The sequence below is a fragment of the Danio aesculapii genome, chromosome 17, assembly GCF_903798145.1.
Source record: "Danio aesculapii chromosome 17, fDanAes4.1, whole genome shotgun sequence".
Classification (NCBI taxonomy): Eukaryota; Metazoa; Chordata; class Actinopteri; order Cypriniformes; family Danionidae; genus Danio; species Danio aesculapii.
The window spans coordinates 27,007,430-27,030,168 of NC_079451.1; the positions used below are offsets into that span (position 1 = coordinate 27,007,430).

At 34.9% G+C, this 22,739-nt stretch overlaps 1 pseudogene; it reads right to left on the reverse strand.

The window, feature by feature from the left end:
• Window positions 1-22,739, reverse strand: part of LOC130244742 (potassium voltage-gated channel subfamily H member 1-like) — a 40,914-nt pseudogene that overhangs the window by 14,771 nt on the left and 3,404 nt on the right.

Genomic DNA, 22,739 nt, shown 5'->3' on the forward strand with positions numbered 1-22,739 from the left:
TTGAAAAAAAAAGACTGGTTGTGTTTATTTCACCCCAATATGACTGTCTATAAACTATATATACACACATTTCTGTCCAAACAGCTTTAAAAGTAGATTTTTCACCATAGGTGCCCTTTAATACACACAAGATGTAGAGCAATACGCAAATATCTTTACATATGAAAAAGAATTAAAATATTAAGGATATATGTAGGATATAATAAGGATATATATAGGATATAAATCATTACAAAACATATTATTGTCTAGCCTACATAAATATAAAAACCATACTTTCATGCCTTCTTCATCTCGGGAGGCTTTATCACTTTATTCATGACAATTTGCTTTTGTATAATGTTATCATTATTAGCAGTATTATTTATTATATGCATATTTATATTTGTTTTATTAAAAAACAAGCTTAAATTTGCCCACCTGTCAGGTTTTAGACCATATGGGGCACAGCATGTGTATTGTTCGTTATTATTGTTCATTTATTCGTTTGCTGAAAATTAGAACTGAATTTAGAAATAGTTTTGAAACAAATCTTTGCGCTTAACAAACTAAATTAATTATTTATAGGCTAATTGATGTCTGTGCATACAAGGTTTCCCTATCCACAAGAGTGAAAGTGAAAGTTAATAATGAGGAGGCTCATCTCTCATTCTCGCGCTGTAGATGCTCTGTTTAACTGTTTTCTTGCTAGTGAAATGCTCTGTTTTTCCACTTACTTTACGTTATGTAAATAGCAAATGCGCTATGGCGCGACGCAACTGACTCTTAAAGGGAATGGGAGATGAGACTCTGATTGGTTTATTCTCAAAACACACCTATAACTCATTAAGAGAATAAGCTCAACCCTTTAGACCATGTGCCACGGCGCAAAGCAGATTTTTTATTACGTCTTTATATTAGCAAAAGTGGCGCCCTGCACTTTGTGCATGGATCGTCAAAATACAGCCCTAAGTTCAAAACTCTTTTCAAATGAGTAATTAACTTTCAGTAAATTTTGAGTTTACTACTCATTTCATTTGATAAAGTTGACTGTTGGGTTTTACAGTGTACATCATTTTTGTATATTTTTATTTGAGAAAACTTACTTTAGTACAAATATCTTTCAGTGCAATTCGTAAATAGGTTTTTTGAATGGAGGCACTCTGTCATAAATCACAGCACAGAAATAAGCAATGATCAAACTTTGATCGGTATTTTACTTTTTATAACTTTTTAAATTATAAATCTATTTTTATGTAATTATGTAAAATATTACTTATAAGTTAAGTGTTTTAAGTCATAAATGGCTGATATAAAATGTACCTTTAAATATTGAAAGTTACGACAGGCCAAAATTCAACAATTGGCAGTTAACAAGCAATTTTACTTTTGATACCTATAATAATTTTGATATCTACAGTGCTCAGCATATATGAGTTCACCCCTCACAAATCTATCTTTTAAATTCATATCTTTTTAATAGGAAGCTATACAATATTATATTTGTGCATATACATTAGATTAGTCAGTACTGAAGGCAAATCTGGAGCTTATTTAACACAATAACTTACGATAACGGTCCAAAAACGAGTACACCCAAATTTATATGTTGTAGAAAAACATTAAATACAAATCAAGAGAAGCAAAAAAATTCAAAAAATTCAGTTTAAATGTTGTAGGTTGAAGTTTATTATGCAATATTTTGCTTGAATCTAATTGTGTTATCTTTCCATTTCTAAATATGTTTGGTGACTCAAATATAATTTTAATAAATATATCTGTTTAATAAATCTGTTTTTTTTAAATGCACCAAAATACATCACCTATATTCACTGAGAAATAAATCAAAATATTCATTTTCAAAATGAGGCGTACTCAATTATGCTGAGTACTGTATAATAATAACTGTACTGTCCAAGTATTGTAAGTTATATATGACTGTGTGAAAATAACAAACGATGGTTCACTGATCAGCATATTTACTGTTGATACTTATAATACTACTTTTTAATATGATGAAATAAAATTTTACAATGAAAAAATTTTTTTTATAAAAAAACATGTATTGTCATATGAGTAATAAAGTAATAAATTTAATAATAAATGCAATAAATAACGATCTGCTGATCAGCATTTTTAAATGTTACTTTCAAATAGAATGAAATTAAATATTATCTACAAAAGAATAATTTAATTAGAAAGCTAGAAAAACAAGAGGACTGGAAAAGAGCTATTAGTAAACTGAATTTTGTTTGTACTTTCAATCTAGTAAAGACTTTTGTTTCGAGAATAGTAGTAGCTATTATTTAATTAAAGTGTATGCTTAAACATTATTTTTTCTGTGGTAATTAATATTTGAGTCATTTGTAATGTTTTTAAAGAATTAAATCAGGACAGAAATGTTCATGGTGTAACTGCATTATAGAAATGTTATTGATAGAGCTTCATTTGAGTTTTAATACTGTACATACATAGACTGTTCCTTTAGAGATTTGGAAAAAGTGACTCTTCTGAGCGTTTGGGACTTGGAATGAGGACTCATGCATACATTACAAGTCAGAAAACAGTCCCATAATCACAAATAGACTGCAATATGTACTGTGTGTATGCTCCTGCTGTTTAATATAGGGCAAAAAAAGCCTATCTGACCATTGCAAAAAGCCTATTGTTAATGTATGAAATTTGTCCATAAATATAACATATGTAGTCTTCCTATGACATATTTTTTCCCATGTGTAACAACCTTTTTTTCTATCTGGGTCACAATCAAACGGTAAACATCATGACTAATTCATAGACACATGAGCTAATTAAAGTCTTCCGTTTGGCAATGACGCCAGAGAGGCGATGATATATGTATTCAATATATTGTTTAATAAAACAAACCATTCGAACACCAACAATACCATGGTATTGAGGTTAGAAACAAATGGAAAGCCCTTACAAACAAGTGTAGATTTGAAAAATTCAAGAGTGGCTTTTACCTGTGCTATTATAGTTTAAAGGATGCTTAACTGTATATAATTATGCAGCAGATGGATTATGTAAAGGTATTTGGTCCTCCGGCTGCAATATAAGAGTGTTTGCTGGGATATAGTTATATTTAACCCATATAGATAAATATATCTATATGGTGTTCCAATAAAGAAGCAGACTCTGGCTGAACTATTATTAGCCTCCGCCTCAGACCCAGTTCCACTGAGAAACAGGACTCAAGCAGGGCCCAAATCCAACATTTATTAGACACACGGAGGACTGTTTTATCACACTCGCAGCTGTCTTTATTATGAACTCTGAGGGAATTTATGGGTATGATAACTGCTACACTTCCAGATCTGGTTTATGGAGTGTTACATTTATTTTTAATGTGATTTGATGTGATAAAAGAGATTTTTTTTTGGCCAAACAGTGAGGAAAAAGTGCATATGTCGCCTGGGAGGTTTCTAGATTGCAAGCATTCAATTTTCCTGAATGTATTATTTCATGTCACTATCCTTATATGTGTTTACAACAACAATTTAGAAAGAACCTGCATGTCTTTTAATGCCTTAGTTTACATTTCACTTATTTCTGGCCAATTAAACATGTCAGGTTAGTCTTGTTTGTGCTTCTTTGTTCTTTCTGCACGGTAAAGCAGCTCTATTGATTTCTTTCTCTTTACCTTAAGTAAGATAAACGGTGCACATTCTTTAGTTCATTTATACTGTATGAATTAACAGCTCTCAGACAGAGATATACACTACCTGACAAAAGTCTTGTCACATATCCCAAGTTTTAGGAACAGCAAATAATGACTTCTAGTTGATCATTTGGTATCAAAAGTGGCTTTTATTAAAGGCTAAGTCCTCAAGATGATGCTTATTTAACCAAAATAAAATAGGATCATGCCTTGATTTTGAATTATTTAATTAGGACAGTAAGGTTTGACTTTGCTTAGACAAAAGTCTTGTCACTTAACAGAAATAATGTACAGTATAGAATATAAAGTCATGGTGCAGTGGAAAAAGAATTAATATTGTGTCTGCATACCATGAGCTTGGGGGACTGCATCCATACATCTCTGCAGTGACTCAAATAACTTATTAATAAAGTCATCTGGAACGGCAAAGAAAGCATTCTTGCAGGACTCCCAGAGTTCATCAAGATTCTTTGGATTCATCTTCAATGCCTCCTCCATCTTAACCCAGCCATCCTCAATAAGTTCACATCTGGTGACTGGGCTGGCCAATCCTGGAGCACCTTGACCTTCTTTGCTTTCAGGAACTTTGATGTGGAGGCTGAAGTATGAGAAGGAGCACCAAACTTGACTGATTTCTTTAAGAATCTTACGTCTATGTGCGTTCCAATAGCTCTTCTGCAGTATCTGTCATGATTGGGATGCAGTTCAACAGATGATTCATTGAAATAAATCTGCATTCTGCCACTTTTCCAAATGATCAACTAGAACTAGTCGAGTTATTATTTGTTGCTCTCACAACTGGGATTGACGACAGGACTTTTGTCAGGTAGTGTATTGGTTATCACCCTATTTCCTCTATTCTTTGCATTGCAACATATACACACACACACACACACACACACACACACACACACACACACACACACACACACACACACACACCCCTTTTCTTAGAAGACTGCATTAGCGTAACTGGAACAGAAGGCTTATTTTGTGCCTTTTTGCTACTTAATGGACCGTTTCCACTGAGTGTTTGGTTTGCTACAGCACAGTGCAGTACACATTTATTTAGTTTCCAATGTCAATGGTACCAAAATAGTGAACTGAACCATTTTGGCACCATTTTCTTAGTGAACCTACAACAAAACAGTACGGTACCAAAAGGGTGAAGCTATACTTGCTGACGAATGCTATTGGTTTACAGTCACCAGCGTGTGCAAAAAGACAAGGGAACGACAACACAGGAAGTTTTTAAATACACAGCCAAAACACATCCTTTCACGCTCACACACATAGTGAGCAGCATGGTTGTGGCTTACTTGCTTTTCCCAGGCATGAGCACTTGGATTATATGGATTATACACATTTCTCTAATAACAATATAATAATTACTTGGCAGTGGAAACTCAAGCCTGATCAGGTTACCTGTACTGCTCAGTGGAAATGAGGCATGTCAAGTCAAATTGAGCTTTATTGTTATTCCAGTTGAATGAAATGTGTCTCGCCACAGTCCTACATACATAAACAATCATAAATATGAACACAACACTGGATGTAAGAGCTATTTTAAACCTACATACTGTATAACAAACATACTGGAGCAGTAATCTAACCATACTAACTCCTATCTCTACATATATTATAAATAAGATATGCATCTCCATATAGACCATCGGGGCCAGATCAACTAAAGCCTAAAGTATAATGTATGATTTCTGTAACCATGCATACAGTATATTCACAGCTCACAATTCATGTGTCCAGTTAGTCCAGATGTGACCTATATTACTTTCCTCCTTTAGTGGAACGTTAAGGATGATATTTTGTAAGATTTTGACAATGAAACTATTCCTCTGTGAGTCAGTTACCATTGATTTCCACTGGATGAACAAAAAAATACAATGTCAGTAAGAACCAAAACAACATTCTTGAAAATTTCCTCTTTTGTGTCTCCCCAGAATGTCCAATAATGCCAATTCCATAATGCCATCTTTTACTATGTCCGAGGTACAAGCAGATAATCACTCACATTCTGTGGTACAGTAGTATTCATTTGGAATTGTTAATTAAAATAATGAAATAAAAATGATGACAAAATAAATATATTTATTAAAAACAGAAAGTGTTTGTCACTATATGTAGTTTGCGAGTGTATTTATAAAGAGCTGTATTCATATTATCCCATGAGTTGAATCTCCTTCCAGCTGTGCTCATGCTGTGTGGAGCAGGTTTGAATGCTGTAGCCTATTCATGTGGGGCCTTAACAGTTCTGCTTACACATGCGGTCTGAGGTAAATCAGCAGAAAGTGAATGAGAATAGCAGACAGCATTTACTCACCCGTTTGCGCAGGTTGTACGTAAGCAGGAGGTTTCTGGAGAAGTGGTTTGAGAAGGCGGTGTAGAACTCCAGGACTTTCTGAAGCGCGTCCCGCTTGATGACGTGCAGGTCACAGTATGTTAGTGCTCTCACGTTAGCACACGCCTGAGCTAGTGTTACTTCTTTCCAGAACACATCACCAAACACATCACCTTTACCTGTGGAGACACACAGAAGCTTTTTTACATGCAATGGCAGGCATGATTGGTACATTTATGGAGGATCCTGACTGGAAAATTGAAATCGCGCGATTATTCAAAGTGATACATTGGATGGATCTCATTATTTAATGCGAGTGATTCAAATTTGAAGCATTTTTGCTGAATAAATGCATAACAAATTTAAAGAAACACTCCACCTTTTTTAAAGAAGTCTAATTTTACAAGTCTCTTAGAATTAAACAGTTTATCTGAACAATTTTGAACTCTTCAGCCGATTTCTTGTTCTAGTGGAGTTACTTTTAGCTTAGCTTAGCATAATGCATTGTATTCTGTATACATTGTATCCAAAAAAGAGTTTTAATAATTTCCCAATTTAAAGCTTGAGTCTTCTGTAGTTACACTGTGTAATAAAATCATCCTAAAATCTAAAATGTTTATTTTCTAGGGCAATGTTGCTTGGAACTACTCTCATTCTGGTGTAATAGTCAAGAAACTCTTCTGCTGGACAATGGCTGCACAAGTGATATTACACAGTGCATGAGAATGGGCTGTTTTCAAAGGCTTTTTAAAAAAATAAGGTGGGTGTGTTTCTTTAGTAATCTAAAAAAACTTTTAAATATACGCTGTCTTTAAAAATAAAACACATATTTGAAGTCTAGACAACTACATTCTCACCTAAAAAGTGATTATGCAGTCCAGCTGTAATGTTGTGAAGTAATGTTACTAAAAATTCACTTTGCTCTTCCATTATGCTATATTACGTATAAATTATAACATGTCTTTTTAAAACCAGTAAGGCAGTGTTGGGGAAGGCAAGACATTTTCTAAAACTAAAATTAGAAAATTATATCATTACTCCCAATTTCAAAATTTTAAGTTGTCGAAGAATAATCTCTGCTAATAATTGTTCATTTAAGTAATTAATTTCTTTCTAACATATAAATAAACTGGATATGATGTTTTGTCTTTCCTCCTATCTTGTGTCAGATTACAGTAGACGTATCATGTGCACTGATTTCATCGATGTGAAATTATACTAGTGTAAAACTCCACCAGTAACACACGTCAGATCAGAAACAAATTGAGCATCGTTAAACTCTTATTCACAAACATATTGTAGCAAGACAGCATTCTTCCACACAAACATGGGATTTTGTTATTGGTCAATGCACTTAGGATATAGCACTGCACATCATAAGGTGAAGTGATGATGGGACATTTCTTCAATCCTCCACTTAAATTAACAAGTGCTCAAAAGTCTTGTCTATCCATCTCTGAATGCTCATTTTTAAGATAAGCTGGGGTTACAGAGCCAAAATGTCCACTCAGATGAATTATTTACACTTCTTCTGTGTCTTAGTAAATGTTCTAGAATACAGATTCCTTCCTACAGGCAGAGAGGAGGAGAGATTTATTTCTCTAGAGATCTAGTGTCACATTTGGCTACAAGACATGAAGAATGAGTCGTGGTTGCCATCTTTGATGCATCTTGATAAAAGTTTTGAGAACTGATATTAAAAGAAATATTTCTTTAGCAGAAAATAAGCATACTAGAATGATTTTTGACAGATCATATGACAATGAAAATTCAGCTGTGAAAGTTACATTTTAAAAATACATAATTAAATACAATGATTTTCATTTTGCCTCATACTGTTTACCAGGGTTATTCAATTGGTGGCCTGCGGGCTGAACCCCCCCCCCGCAATGATTAGCCGATTTCACTATTAACCACGCTTTAATTCATGATGGTTAATTAATCAGAAAGGCTTCTCAACGCAGCGTTTCTGTTACACGGAACAAAACTGCTACAACTAAACAAAGTTATTGCCAATACACGCACACATTGGATGAACTATAGCAGCAGACCGTTGTATATTGCGTCTTTTCCGAAGAAAACGGTCAAACTACTTACTCTACAAACAAGTGTTTGCTTGACAAAACAAAGTAGAATATTATAATAAGAAAATATCAGTTTGCAACACCAAGCAGCAAAATGAGCTGTTTTTAACATCTTAAAAAGAATGGAAGTGAATGAGACCGGAAGTCTCGAGCCAAAATGATTCAAATGGCTGTGCCCACTCGTACGCGGAGAATAAGGTGAATAAATATGTTTGAATATAGAAGTCTACTTGAGCAATACACTGCTTTTGTTGTGCTTCAAAATACAACATTTAAATATGTTTGCAAAAAAAGCCTATTGCACAATGCTGTGATGTTATTAGTTTCAAATACAACATATTAATCTTTAAATATAGAAAAAGCCAACATAAGTGTCTTAAAGAGCAAAAATACAACATATGGGCTCTTATATTGCTGTTGTGTCAAGTCATATCTCTCCGGGCCCTCATTTGGGATGTTTTTCATGAACTGGCAAATGAATTGAATAGCCCTGCTGTATACACTGTAAAAAAATTATTTTATGTTTTGTAACATTAAAGATGTAAATGACGGCTGTTAAATTACAGAAATTTACCGAAAACTAACAGATGTTAAATTACAGGAATTTACCGTAAAAGAACAGCCGTTAAATTACAGAAATTTACCGCAAAATAACAGCCGTTAAATTACAGGAATTTACTGTAAATAACAGCCGTTAAATAACAGGATTTACCATAAAATAACAGATGTTAAATTGCTGAAATTTATAGTAAAATAACAGACGTTACATTACAGAAATGTCCTTAAATTTGAATTTCCGGTAAATTTCTGTAATTTAACATCCTTTATTTTACAGTAAATTTCTGTAATTTAACGGCAGCTGGAGTGCCAAAAAAATAACGTAAAATAAAATTTTTTTACAGTGTATTTGACAGAAATACAGTTTTATTACAATTTAGATCAAGTAAATGCAGCCTCACACCCTCACATAAAGATGAAATGGTTCTTCATTGACACTGATGTTCTTGAAGAACCTTCAACGTATATGGAACCTTTCATTCCACAAAAGATTCTTAATACTGGAAAACCTGTTCTTTAGATTATTAATTTGTTCTTTAAGTTGTTTTTGTCTTTAAGAGTGTAGGGAACATTATTTTTCATTGCAAGTATCACATACAACACAATTGTGAAAATAGATCACAAAATACTATAGTATGCATGCCAGGCCAGTAGTTTGGTGATGTTACTTTGGACTTTGTTACTATGCACATGAGCTCCTGTAGTCCACTAATGTTATTTTAGTTATCAAGTATGGAATGATAACCGGTTTCAAGGTTTGCCACGGTTTGGAAAGGTCAAGGTTTTAAAACCGCCAAAGTATTCTGTTATACTGTTCCTAGGGTAAATGTATGTTTTTTTATTTAGTTTTTTAGGGCAACAATATCTCCACCAGGAAATGCACCTCTACATCAAAAGCTGATGATGATCAAAAGCTAAATGTTTTTTTAAATAAAATATATTGTGTTAAATGGCGGGAAAAAAGTTGTTTTTTACCCAGATATTTAAAAAGAACTTATTTTGTAGCAGTAATCACAATACCGTGATACCATGAAACCGGGATATTTTTATCCATGGTTATCAGACCGCCACAATCTTATACCAGCCCATGCCTATTATCAACTACCATGCCTATAAACTAAACAAATAATACACTTACATATGGAATCGATGTTTCTGGATTTTACACAAAGATAACTCTTTTTTTTTTACTTGCACTTACTTAATAACTATTTTTAAAAGTTTGCATTTTCAAACCCCGCAGGACAGCACTATCATTCATACTATTTAATTTCTGGATAAACTCCCCTTAAAAAGGTACCTCACCCAAAAATAAAAATTTATTTATTATTAAGTGTTTCAGTCCAGTTAGGGTTTTTGTATGAACACTAAAGAAGATATTTTGAAGAATGTTAGAAACTGGTAACCTCTGACACCCAGAGAAAAAAAAAACAATTACTATCGAAGCCAATGGGCCTTTTTTTGTTCAAAAAAGAAAACAAGTGAAGGTTATTAAATTATAATTGAATTTTCAGTTTTGGGTTAATTAACTATATTTATCAGGGGTCGCCACAGAGATATGAACTGCCAATTACTCTGATATATGTTTTATGTGTTGGATGCCTTCCAGCTGCAAACCAGCACTGAGAATCACTGAGACAATCTCTCATTCACACACACTCCTACACTATGGCCAGTTTTGTTTTAATTCACCTATACCGCATGTCTTTGGACACTGGGGGAAACTGGAGCACCCGGAGAACTCCACACATGTTTAATGAAGAATAAACGGCAGCAATAAGGGTGATGTCACCGCTCTCTTGACTGTGATTTTCGGTGAAAGTGAAGAGAGAATCAGTAATGTGTGCAGTGGTGTCATTACAGATCTGCAGGTCACAGTATGCTATTGAGTAGTCCAGAGGACACGTACATTGACCTCTGACACAAAAGTGGTCAAATCAATAAACCTTTTTTCTGGCTTCATTGTGTGTGTGTGTGTGTGTGTGTGTGTGTGTGTGTACATTTAAGAAGCAAAAGAGAAAATTTGTGGCCTTTCAGGCTGATCCTAAATCAGTTTAACAGCGGTGGCAGAGAGCCAAATTTGGCAAAGCATCGTTAGTTTGTCAACAGAGAAAAATATAGCAATTAGATGCTCAGCTCTATGGCTTCATGAGGCGAAGTAGCCTAATTCCGTGCTGTGGGACAAACAGACAGATGTTGGAAATGACAAATGCTGCATCTACAAGTCACATGTCTGACCTCAGATCGATGTTTGCCTTTTTATTCTTTTCTTATTTATCTAAACTAAGAAAATTATGAAGTGATAGAAACCTTTCTGCAGTTTGTCCAGCATGACCAAAACACACTCTTAAAGACCACATACACTCTTGAAGATGAAGCTTCCAAAAAATGATAAAGCATTCTTTTAAGAACCATGTGTTAATAGATGAGCTTTACAATGAGGCCAAGGGTGTAGATTTGCTTTTGATATTGGTGCGGATCCAATTTGAAACCAACCAAACTGTAAAATTTAAATGTAACTTTACATTTAAAAACTAAAGTTAAAGGAATGTCTGACAAAAAGGTAGCTTAATAAAGACTTCTGTTTACTGAGGGCTTATTTGTGCATAATCACTTGCCACCGCATCTGAACACATTTTTTGCAAGTATAATATTGCCATTTATGCACTTTAAGCTAAAAGAAGACTTTACATGTCTGTGTTCTTTTCCTTCTCTGACTACGCAAAACAGAACAGCACATGTTTTATTTCGCACTTTAAAAAAACTTTAATAAATCAATAAATAAATCAAATAGAATTAGTAATAAAAACAACATTAAATCAAGCATGTCTTATGGTGCAAAAGTAAAACATAATTTTAGTTTGACAAAGAATAAATGCAGACTTCTGGAAAGGGGGAGGCATATGACACAATAACCATTTTATCTCAATGTTGTTTTTTCATAATTGTCGTGGAGACTAATGAAACATTATTTTTATTAAATGCACATCTATGGTTACTATTATGGTGGACTTGTAGCGAACTTGACTTTAAATGACTCACTTCCATGTCTCATCTGAGTCTTGCACAGTAAGCCTGACTGGAAAATTTCCACAAAGCATTATTTTATTTGGAGGCGACTAAATTATTAGTGGGGACAATTTTAATAATCTGTGTATATTGGTGGGGACAGGTCCCCTCCGCCCATGCTAATTCTACACCCTTGTTCATTAGTTAATGTTAGTTAATGTCACTAACAAGAACAATCAATGAACAGTTCATTTATTACAGTATTTATTTATTATTCATATTATGTTAAAATTAGTTAATAAACAAAGACGGTCACAAGCCTTTTTCACACAGTGATACCTGTAAATATCCAGAAAATATTCAGAACGACTTAATTTGCAAAAGCGCTGTTAATTTTTTCCGACAAAGACTGTTCACACATCTCAAGGTATTCCAAAATACCAGTAAATTCTGACATCATAACCAGAAATGACCTCTTGACACCTGTTCTAAACCTTTTGATAATACGAGTTCGAATCTAGTTAATGATATGTATATTACAATATTATATAAATATATTAAAAAAAATTTTTAGATAAATTTTGGTTATATACTGTTCTGCCACACAAATATTGAAAGCAACAATGACACTGACACCAAGCAATAATTGGTATTAATTGGTATGGGCATGTTTTGCAGCTGTGAAAAAGTGACAAATCTGCAAAAGTGAACAGAAAGGGTCACCAGTTAAACTGTAACACCGGAGCACTCCTTCACGTGTAAGTGTGTCATGCAGCTGAAGCACAGCTTGAAGGTAAACTAACAGTTGTTTATCATAAGCATTTTATCGATAATTTTTTAGACAGCTGGCATTAAGAGAAACACAGAAACAATATCTGACAAACAACTAGCAGCTAAATGGGTCTGGAAAAAATATTTGAAGGCTTTTTATTTTAATAGCGGATGTGAATGTGTCTGAATGTTCTGATTGGTTGGACTAGACGTCTCACGTCAGCGCCTTCTAAATGTGAACGCACTTTTTTCTGGCAATTTTCCTTCTGTGTTCACACAGAGCAGCATTCCGGCCAAATTACCGGTAATGTTACAACATCTCTTTCCGGAACGAATTTACCAGTATTTTCAAAAAGGGCCTGTTTTTTTCCAGTAATTGCCGGTAATTTACCAGAAAGGTCTGTATGTGTGAAAGGGGCTATTGATAGTTTATTAACTCACATTGCATAAACATTATGTTAACAAGCACAACATTGGATTTTAATAAATTATGATAAATAAATGCTGTAAAAGGATTATTCATTGTTATCATGGTACCTTTTTGTAAAGTGTGACCATTTCTTTTCTTAGAAAGTATGAATTACATTTTATTAATCTAAATATCTTTTAGTATAACATGCAATTTAAAGATTCCATGAGAAATGGAGCCATTATGTTGAACAATTACTTTTAAAGAACCTTCATAATTTTGAATAGCTGTAGAAATTACACCATACATAATTGATTAACTTGTTCTTTATTACTTTATAGAGGAATAGACCTTCACGGTCCATTCATTGGTGTGAAAAGAAAAAAGTGTTTTTGAACTGAAGTCAAAAGAAGTCTACAGTAAGCAGTCTGGAATGCTTCCAAGTGAATTATTGCCAGAAAAGTATGAACTGATACTTACAGAGAATCCTAAAACACGCTTTAGTTGAATAACTTTTCAGATATCTCTTTATTGTTACTTTTTATCATCAGCTTAGGCCATATTTTGCATTTTAAACAAGCATTATGCTCCAGTATGAACTTTTTCTCTTTGTTTTATTTTATTAATGTTCTCTGAATGTCTTATGCACAGAGAACGGGAATAACTTGGACATCTTGATCAAAGAGGGTTCAGAATATTAGAAGAAACAAAAGGGATGTACTGGACACTATAGAGGAGTGGTTCTGACACTCAGGATACATGATCACATAGAAGCTCTGTGGAGGGAAATAATCCTCCCATAGGGGACTAAACCAAGACAGAGGGATGTCGGGTCATTGAGTAGAGGAAAAGATCAAGCAGACGTAAGGCGTTAAAAAATAGAAACATTCAGAAAGGAATAGTCAAAGGTTACGATGCGTAAACTGAGACTAAAATCCTAACCAATACAGAGAAGAAAACAAATTGACCTTGCTAATCTAGTCAGATTTGCTCTTACCCAGAATGGCGACCACCTCGTCGTCTTGAATGACCTCTAGTGATCGGACCCACAAAACAGAGGCTGTCCACACTTTCGCCCGCATGGTAGATAATGATCACCCGGAGCGCAGTGGATGGTCTGAAACTCCATGGCCAGAGCCCGCAAACACCCGTCACTGGCCAATCGAAACGCAGGATGTTCCTTGAAGACCTTCCTGTTCAGGTGCACGCAGATATCAGCGCGCATGTCTTTAGGACAGATCTGCAAACCTGTAATATGAGAGAAAGAAAGAGAGAGCTGTTACAGATGCGAAGTGGTTGTTCTGATCCAACCTTACTATTTAAAGGCACGATATGTATGATTTGTTAAATATGAACACAGTGTTCTAAATGTGACTATATACAGTATAGTGACTTAAATTATCCTTAATGTTCCAAAGAATGGTCAAATCTAGAGAATAAGCAATTTTAACTAGTGACACAGATCATGTCCTGTGTTGGCATGCTAAACACTTTTACATCATTTGAAGGTGTCCACATTGCTGAACAATGTATGTAAAACAATGTGAAGACTTGTGCCACCTCCTTGCTTTTCTCTCTGAACTTGAAAATATAATTGGCAGAATCGTAGAAATGCTGGATTAAGATCGTCTAGGAGGTCGAATTGAGATCGCGATCTTTTTTCGATTAATCATGCAGCTCTATCATCCATGCACATAATTTCTGCACGAGAACTGTAGGATGTCATGAAGACGAAAACTCCCATCAATCCACATTCATTCCCTGCGTCATCAAACTATGGCTTTGTTGTGAATATGGTATGGTATATGGTATAATATGGTAACTTCATTTACATTGTTTACAATGTAATGCTGTGATCACACTAGAGTTTGAGCATGCGAATTTCTGTCTTATGTCACTTCGAAAAGGGCTAACAAAAAATTGGGATTTAACAAGATGATTGGACATTTAAAAAAGTGAGTGATTGGTTGATATTTTTAATTTCTGCACAGAGAGATCACGTTTTGATCACCTATTCATCTCATGCAATCATGTAATGCGATTTTGCAGGTCACCAAGTTCACCAAGCTTGACCTTTCCAATGCAGCGAACTGTGAAACTTGTCGCACGAGCTTGCGTTTCTGGTCTGTCGCATGTGTATGAACGAAAGTCTGTGGGGCGAAAAGTGTAGTATTACCGTGGCTTAAGTCGTATAGTTATAATTTTAAAAAAATGAGTGTACAGGGTTATATACCCTATACAGGGTTAAAGGTGCCATGTTTTGATCAAATTTTCCTGGAATATTGGAAATAAAATGTGAAAATACAGGACTGCACAAAAGTCTTAGGTCACCACAAGCAAAGTTTTAATGACTGTCCATATGTCTGTTCTATTCCCTTCATTGAAAGAAAGCAGGGGAAATATGTCAACAAACATTTTAAAAAACACAACTGTCAGAACCAAATGGCTTATTCTAGCAAAAGTCAGTATTTAGTGTAAAAACCTTTGCCATTAACATCATCTAACATCAACTCTTTTGAAGAGACTGTCCTAAGGTACACCTTATCTTATAGCACTTCCCCGAGTTTATATTTTGATGTATGCATCTTTAAACACATCTAATAAATGTCTAATTCTCATTCATTCCTGTGTATTTGATGACTACTATAGTCTAGTTTTTGGCTATTCTTATACATTAATAATCATCTTAGTAAATTTTCACTGACAGCCTAAACCTTTGCTTGTTTTAGCCAAGCTGTTTATTTTTAGATATCTATTAAAAGTCTATTAGACTTCTTTTAAACACACAAAAAAATGCTTGCTGGGGGAAATCCCATACTGCCTGCCTCTGCCTACTTCTGGACTGAAAAACAGTCATTATACCATTTCCAAAACATCTAATTTAATGGTGCCCTAAGACTTTTGCACAGTACTTTATTTAGTCTTTGCCTGCTGCAGGATTTATGTATATCTATTCATGCAACAGCGCCATATCCTATACGGTTACAATCTGTGTGTCAATTGGCAGCATTGCTATTTTTCCTCCAAAACTCTTCATCTTGCTCATATCAACATCTGGACATCTGTTGGCAAATATCAAGTTGTACTTGTTTTTCTGAAACCCTTCAACAGCTTCACCCACAGTATCTAGACCTGATATGAAATGTGTGCAGGTCTATTCATAGCAGATCTACACTATAGATTTTTGTTGCGAGGACAAATTGTCACTCACATGTGATCACAGCAATAGCAAAATAACAATGATCCGATCAATTCCCTATGGATAAAATCAAGGCTCAATCCCAATTACTCATCCTTACCCCTACCCCTCATTTTGCACATTCACGTGAAGGGGTAGGGGTCCCAATTCTCTTTAGCTTGAAGGCGTAGGGCTATGGGAATAGATAGCCCTCGAAAGAGAGATTTTTCAGGACTACACTCGAAAACTATGGGGTACGAAAATTTCCCAGAATGCACCATCTACAACGGCAGCATAGCTGCACACGGAAGTCAGGAGATGCACAAATTAGTTTTTTTTTTTTTTGTTATTATTATGAATTTTTACAACAAACAAGTGTATGTTTTAATACACTCATAATCGCATTCGTGTTTTACCGTCATGCTTTAAAAACAGAAAACGCTAAAATAAAGCTAAAATATAGAATATATCTACAATCCCTAATAATAACTCCTTTATAGCAGTCCCAAAATATTCTGTCACTTGATGACACTCGAATACCCTGTCAGAAAAGTCTAGTGGCTGGTAATGAGCTTTTTACAGTCTCTGGTATAATGTTTATGTGGTTTTTGTGTTTACATAGATAAACATGGCCACGGTGTAAATGCACACACTCAAAATTTTTATAATTATTTTATTTTGCTTGTTCAAACTAATTTAAAAATGAGCTGACACAACACAATTCTTTATATATTATTGGGACAACTTAATTTTTATGTTCAATCCACATAAATTGGTTAAAAGTGTTAGGTAACTTAATCGATTTGTGTTGATCAACATGAATTAATTGTGTGGAACCCTGCATTTTTTTACAGTGAAGTACAGTTATGATCTTATTGCCACATTATATCATCATGATACATGATATCGTTGCCTTCAGTGATTTTCTGAAGATAAATACCAAAAAATAACACAACTGGAATAACTACAGCAGTCGCGATCGTCTGATCTCATATGAGGCAAGAGCTCACAATGACATATGATGACGTGTGCAGGTGTTGTAGTGCAGTCCCATTTCCTAGGGGTACATTTTGAAGCCCTCTCCCTTTACACTCTGTTTCAAGGGCCAAGGTGAGAGGGAAGGGGTGGGGGTACAAAAATAAAATTGGGATTGGGCCCAAGTCTCGTTCTCTAGTTTTTTAAGCATTAGCTTCCATTTCTTGCTAACTTTAACAGTTCTTTGTAGTGAATGTATTGCTTAAAAACATCTTATATTAATGTTTTGCAAGCCAGGGGGCATCATTAAATACATTTAATGCTTATCTGAAAAAAAAAGAGTTAATTGTAATAAATCAGCATATGAAACTGACATCGCTAATCATATTTCTTTCCTACTAAAAACAAGTGCGTATTTACTGTCATGCCAATGAAGCATGCTAGAAGGCTGACACAGACAGACAGAGGTAAAAGACACACATGCCGGCTGGTGTAGATGTGTGCATCTGAGCGCGTTAGCGTGTGACTTGTCCCCGAGCTGCCATTCCCAGCAGCCCCTCACTTTTCCAGAGCATCTCCTTTCCTGCATGTGGTTGTCACCGAGACATAGAGACATGGCTCTGGGGAGAACAGTGTGAGTCTGTGTGTGATGAGACGGCTAAATCACCAAACAGAGGAGACAGCTGGAGCATTCTGACAATGTCCGCCCAACGGGGACATCATATCCACAGAGTCATGCTGTTCCCCCCCCTGTGGATAGAGTCTAAACGACAGGACGAGTCTAAACACACCGCGTGAGGATGCATCTCGCTAAAGAATCACACCAATGTTTAAAATACTTAGCCAGAGACACTCGCACACATACACATAAAAACATAGGACAGCTGCATGCTGGGTAATTGGAGTTGAGCTTTCACCTTTTCAGTATCGATGCCATGGGACATTGACCAGGTGGAGGCGATGTAATCCATAACCCTCTCACTTAGGCCTTTGGGAACCTGGTAGAGTTTGAGGAAATCCCGCACGCTGTTCAGCATCTCATGATAGCGATTGGTGTTGGCGTACATTTGCTGGAAGATGGTCGTCACGTTACCAAAGATGGTGGCGTAGAGGAGAGCTGTAGGAGAAAGAAAGAGGAGTTCACTATTGGGATTAAGTGCTAATACAAGCATGTAATTGAAAAAGGACTGATATACAGTGATTCCTCGTTATACGTGGGAGTTACATTCTAAAAATAACCTGCAATAGACAAAATCCACAAAGTAGTCTGTTTTATTTTTTACAATTATTATAGATGTTTTAAGGTTGTAAGACCCCTCACTACACACTTTATACACTTTTCTCAGACAGGCGTTAACATTTCACAGTTTTCTCTTTTGTTTAAGGACTGAGTGTTCAAATCTTCATGAAAAATAAGTCCAGTATTATAGAATGAAACCATTGATTTTCATATATTTATTTATAATGGCGTCCTACAGCCGCGTAACTTCTAACTTCCTTTAGCACAGTGGTTCTCAAAGACGTTCTCAATGACGGGACTCGCTTAGGATTTCCAAAAATCCTATTATTTTATTGAACTACTAGAATTACCATATTTTATCCGTAACAAACAGAAGAAAAAAATAGTAGTTACTAGTTACATAAAAAAAACAGCATGCAAATAAAAGCCATCAGCCTTCCAATTTTTTGCGATCCCATGGGTGATTTTGTACTATTAAAGACACTGCACACTGATTTAAGGTACCAGGTTAAACTTTCTGACATCTTTACGGCACTCATGTACGTTAAACATAAATACAGGCCACAACTGAACATGGAGGATGGTCTCCGAGTGGCGTTCTTCAAAATTAAATGATAAATAGACTTGGGTGTATTGGTATATGTGCGCCGGTGTGTCAGAACCCAATGGTGTGTATTTATAACCACCTCATATTGGGGGTCATGAATCATTAGCATTGTAATTTTGGGGGCTGTGGGCTGAAAAGTTTGAGAACCCCAGCATTTCAGAGACACTGCTAGCGATCAAAGATTTGTCAGTTTGGCAAGCTGAACCCTTTCTGTTCTGTACAGGAGACACGGCATGAAGGAGATTGATTGACTGGTCATCAACAAAAATCGAAACGTTTTATAAATGGCTTCATTCCATATTAAAGACAACAAAGCATGCAAAGCTTATCATGATTACTGGATGACAGTAAGTTTTGTTTATGCATCAATACAGCAAAGATTAGGATTGTGCGATAAGTATTCATCAGTATTGAATAAAATCAAGAAATCAGTTTTGTCAACTCAGCTCAATAGACCACACAGCTGACACTTCTAACTGCTGGTGGTTCTCTTTATTGTCTAGGCAAAATGCTGTAGACACTGAACAGTCAAATGTGTCATTGGAGAAGCTCTAACTAAACATCACTGATTCAGTCAACCGTTTTAGACCTCCAAATGTCAAAATGGCTGTATTTCATGCATTGGTCTGGTCCAGCAGTTAAAAGCTCAAGACTATATTGTAAATAAAGCATTCAGTATCAGACACACTTTAACTATTAGTAGGGCCAGATGGAATCTAAGGACATTTTTTGCTATTTCTGCATAGAATTTTGTACAAGATCTGTAGATTTATGCGGAATAATTTTGGGAGTATGATAACTAAAACCTTAATATATGAACTAAAAAGTAACACCTTTTTAACTTGTATTTAATGTTTACAACGCAAATCCAATTAGATCCACTTTATTTGGTAAACAAAGCAAGTCTTCTATAAAATGTATCTACTAATAGACTGAAAATATACTTTACAAACTGTATTGTGAATAGATTATATTAACATTTTCATATTAGTCAATAATCATACTGAAATTCATTTAAAAACTGAATAAATATAAATTTACACACATTTAGAAAAGTAAATAAACGGAATCAATGATGGGCTAAAAATCTGCGGAATTCTGCGGTCGCAGATTCTGTGTGGGCCTAGCTATTAGCATAGCTAGATGGAAAGGTTTTACCAGCTCCAGTGAAGAGAGAGAGAGATGTGGTGATGATGATAGATGACAGAGTGAATTGTAAATGAGTGAAAGCACAGAACAGAAAGAAGATAATTCAATAAAGGCGAGTGATTGTCTCTTTTAAACTGATTTAGTCGACCTGTAATGGCTCTGCACACAGAAGAAAATCAAATTACGCTTGTATGGACTCAAGGTGTGTGTATGTGTGTGAATCCCCTCCTAAATACCTTCAGACAAGAAATATAATCTGCCATTACTCTCATGTCTGTCTTATGATCTAATATAACAATGTTCTGTCAACATTATTGTTTTCAACAGTGTTATTATTTCAGTCTTTCTTTGGAACACAGAGTCAATCTTTATGTTAAAGGTGAAAATATCAAATTCAGATACCCCATAGGAGTGAAGCGACATTCTGTAGCAGATCATAGACTCAAACACTTTTATAATCATCATTTGACACATGTCATGATATAAATGCATGCTTATGACAACTGTCATTAAGTGTCATTTGCTCAGTCATTTTAAATGCTAAGGGGACATTGTTTGAGTCATCAACAGCATGTTAAATCCATGTTAAAAACGCGACACGTGCTGCTTTGTTTACGGATTTAAATGCTGTTCCTACCCATGTGTGATGGTCAAGTTTCAGAATAGTTAAGTTTTTTTTTACTGTGTGGATTAATTCTGAATGTGTGTCATGGTTAAGAATAGAGTAATATGCTGGCGTTAAACTGCATAGCTAATGCACTCCTGCATTGGGCTCACACACACACTCTGCACTCTGACTACTTCAAAATTGTTGATAAACCATGGTGGGCATTGCTCTCTTCAGGTGATTAATAGCATCCAAAGTAAAAGTTCATATTACTAGATATATTTGTCTGTACTGTCTAGGGCTGCATGATATTGGTAAAAAATCACAATATTTGAATTTTCTGCTACAGTATATTTACTGCATTATGAATACCGTACATTTTTGACAATTGTCTGCTGGGGAGTCTAAATGTGTTGAGGTATTGAAATTGAATAATCACAGTACTGAAATGTTCTTGTTTGTAGTCCAAATATCAAAAATGTTCTTAGATCAGGTATAAATATTGTTTTATTTTCACCTTCAGAAGAAATAAGTGAAAATTAAGAGTTTTTACTTAAAACAAGCACAATTCTCTGCCAATGGGATAAGTAAAATAATCTTCTTTTCAGTTTGAATTCAGTTACATTCCATCTAAATGATTAAATACAATTAATCATTATCACACTTTTCAACATTATAATTTTTTGCAGCCAAATTTTTTTAACTCTCTTGAAATGTTGAAAAAACGCATGCAAATAATAGTTTCACTCTATTATGGTTAAACTTAGTGGTGATGCTACAAATCACATGTAATCTGTAGCTCCTGATAAACTAACTGAGACTCAACATTGCTTATTCTGTGACTTGCAGATGTTCACATTACGATATTAATGCTGAAACGATATAATGTGCAGCCCTAGTACTGTGTGTATATATAATACAAATTATATGTAAAATAAATATATTTGTATATTTTTTGTATATTTTTTATTTTATGTATTGTATGCTTGTGTATATATGTGTATTTACACACACACACACACACACACAAACACAAATATATACAGTACACATGTATATATTATGTAAATACAAACATTTGTCTTGGATGCAATTAATCAAGATATAGTGCTCGATATATAACGTATGGTATATTTATATGTATAGTGCTTGCTTGTAGTATGTTATAGATGAAGATAGTCTGGTTTGGTGGCGTTGAGAATAGAGGGGCTAAAAGCATGAGACTCGCTCTGTTCCCCTCTGGACCTCATTATGGAAATCAAGGTGGAGTTGATATGGGGGAGGATGCTGGAAAAGAGAGGCAAATAAACAGCTATTTATATCTTGGCTCTGTGATTAACGGATTAACTCTTAACTTGCATTAGGAGCCTTATATAATATAATAAACAGGGGAGACTGGGACTAGCTGTTCAATGTTTCTTAATGTTGTATTGGCTTTTACTTTTTTATCTACAAAACAAAAACAGGCAACTGGACATCAGTTTTACCCAGACAAAAAGAAACATTTCATATGGATCCCAGTGGAAACCTGTTTTTTAAAAAGCCTTTTTTTAAGGCTATTGACTTCAAGCCCCAGTCACCCCTGTTGAAAAAGCCAAGAGTTTTTTTTTTGTTTGTTTGTTTTTAATGAACGCATTATAACAGGGCTGGTGGAAAAATAATGCCACATCTGCAGCAGTGAATATGTAAAAACATCCAGGAAAAGGGTCAGAATGCTCTCAGCTCTCTGACCGTCACCTCTCTGCGTTCCTGAGATTTGTTGTGTTTTTAGATGTTTGCTGTAATAGTGAAATGATCTTGTAATGTGTGGTCACATCATCAGTTACTCTAATAGAATGAAGCAGTCAGGTTCATTCATATTCTCCATACAGACTTTGATATTAACAATAATTCTTAAAGGGATAGTACACCCAAAAATAAACAGTAAACCATTCCCTGTCCCTCATGTGGTTTTAAACCTTTATGAGCTTCTTTCTTCTGTTGAACACAAAACTAGATATTTTGAGGAAGGCTGGTTTGTTGTTATAGTTGACGAAAACAAAGGGGGCAAGAAACTACAATTGAAAAACATTTTCGTTAACTGAAATAAAAATAAAAACGAGTTTTTTAAACTAGAACTGAAACTGTATTTTATATAA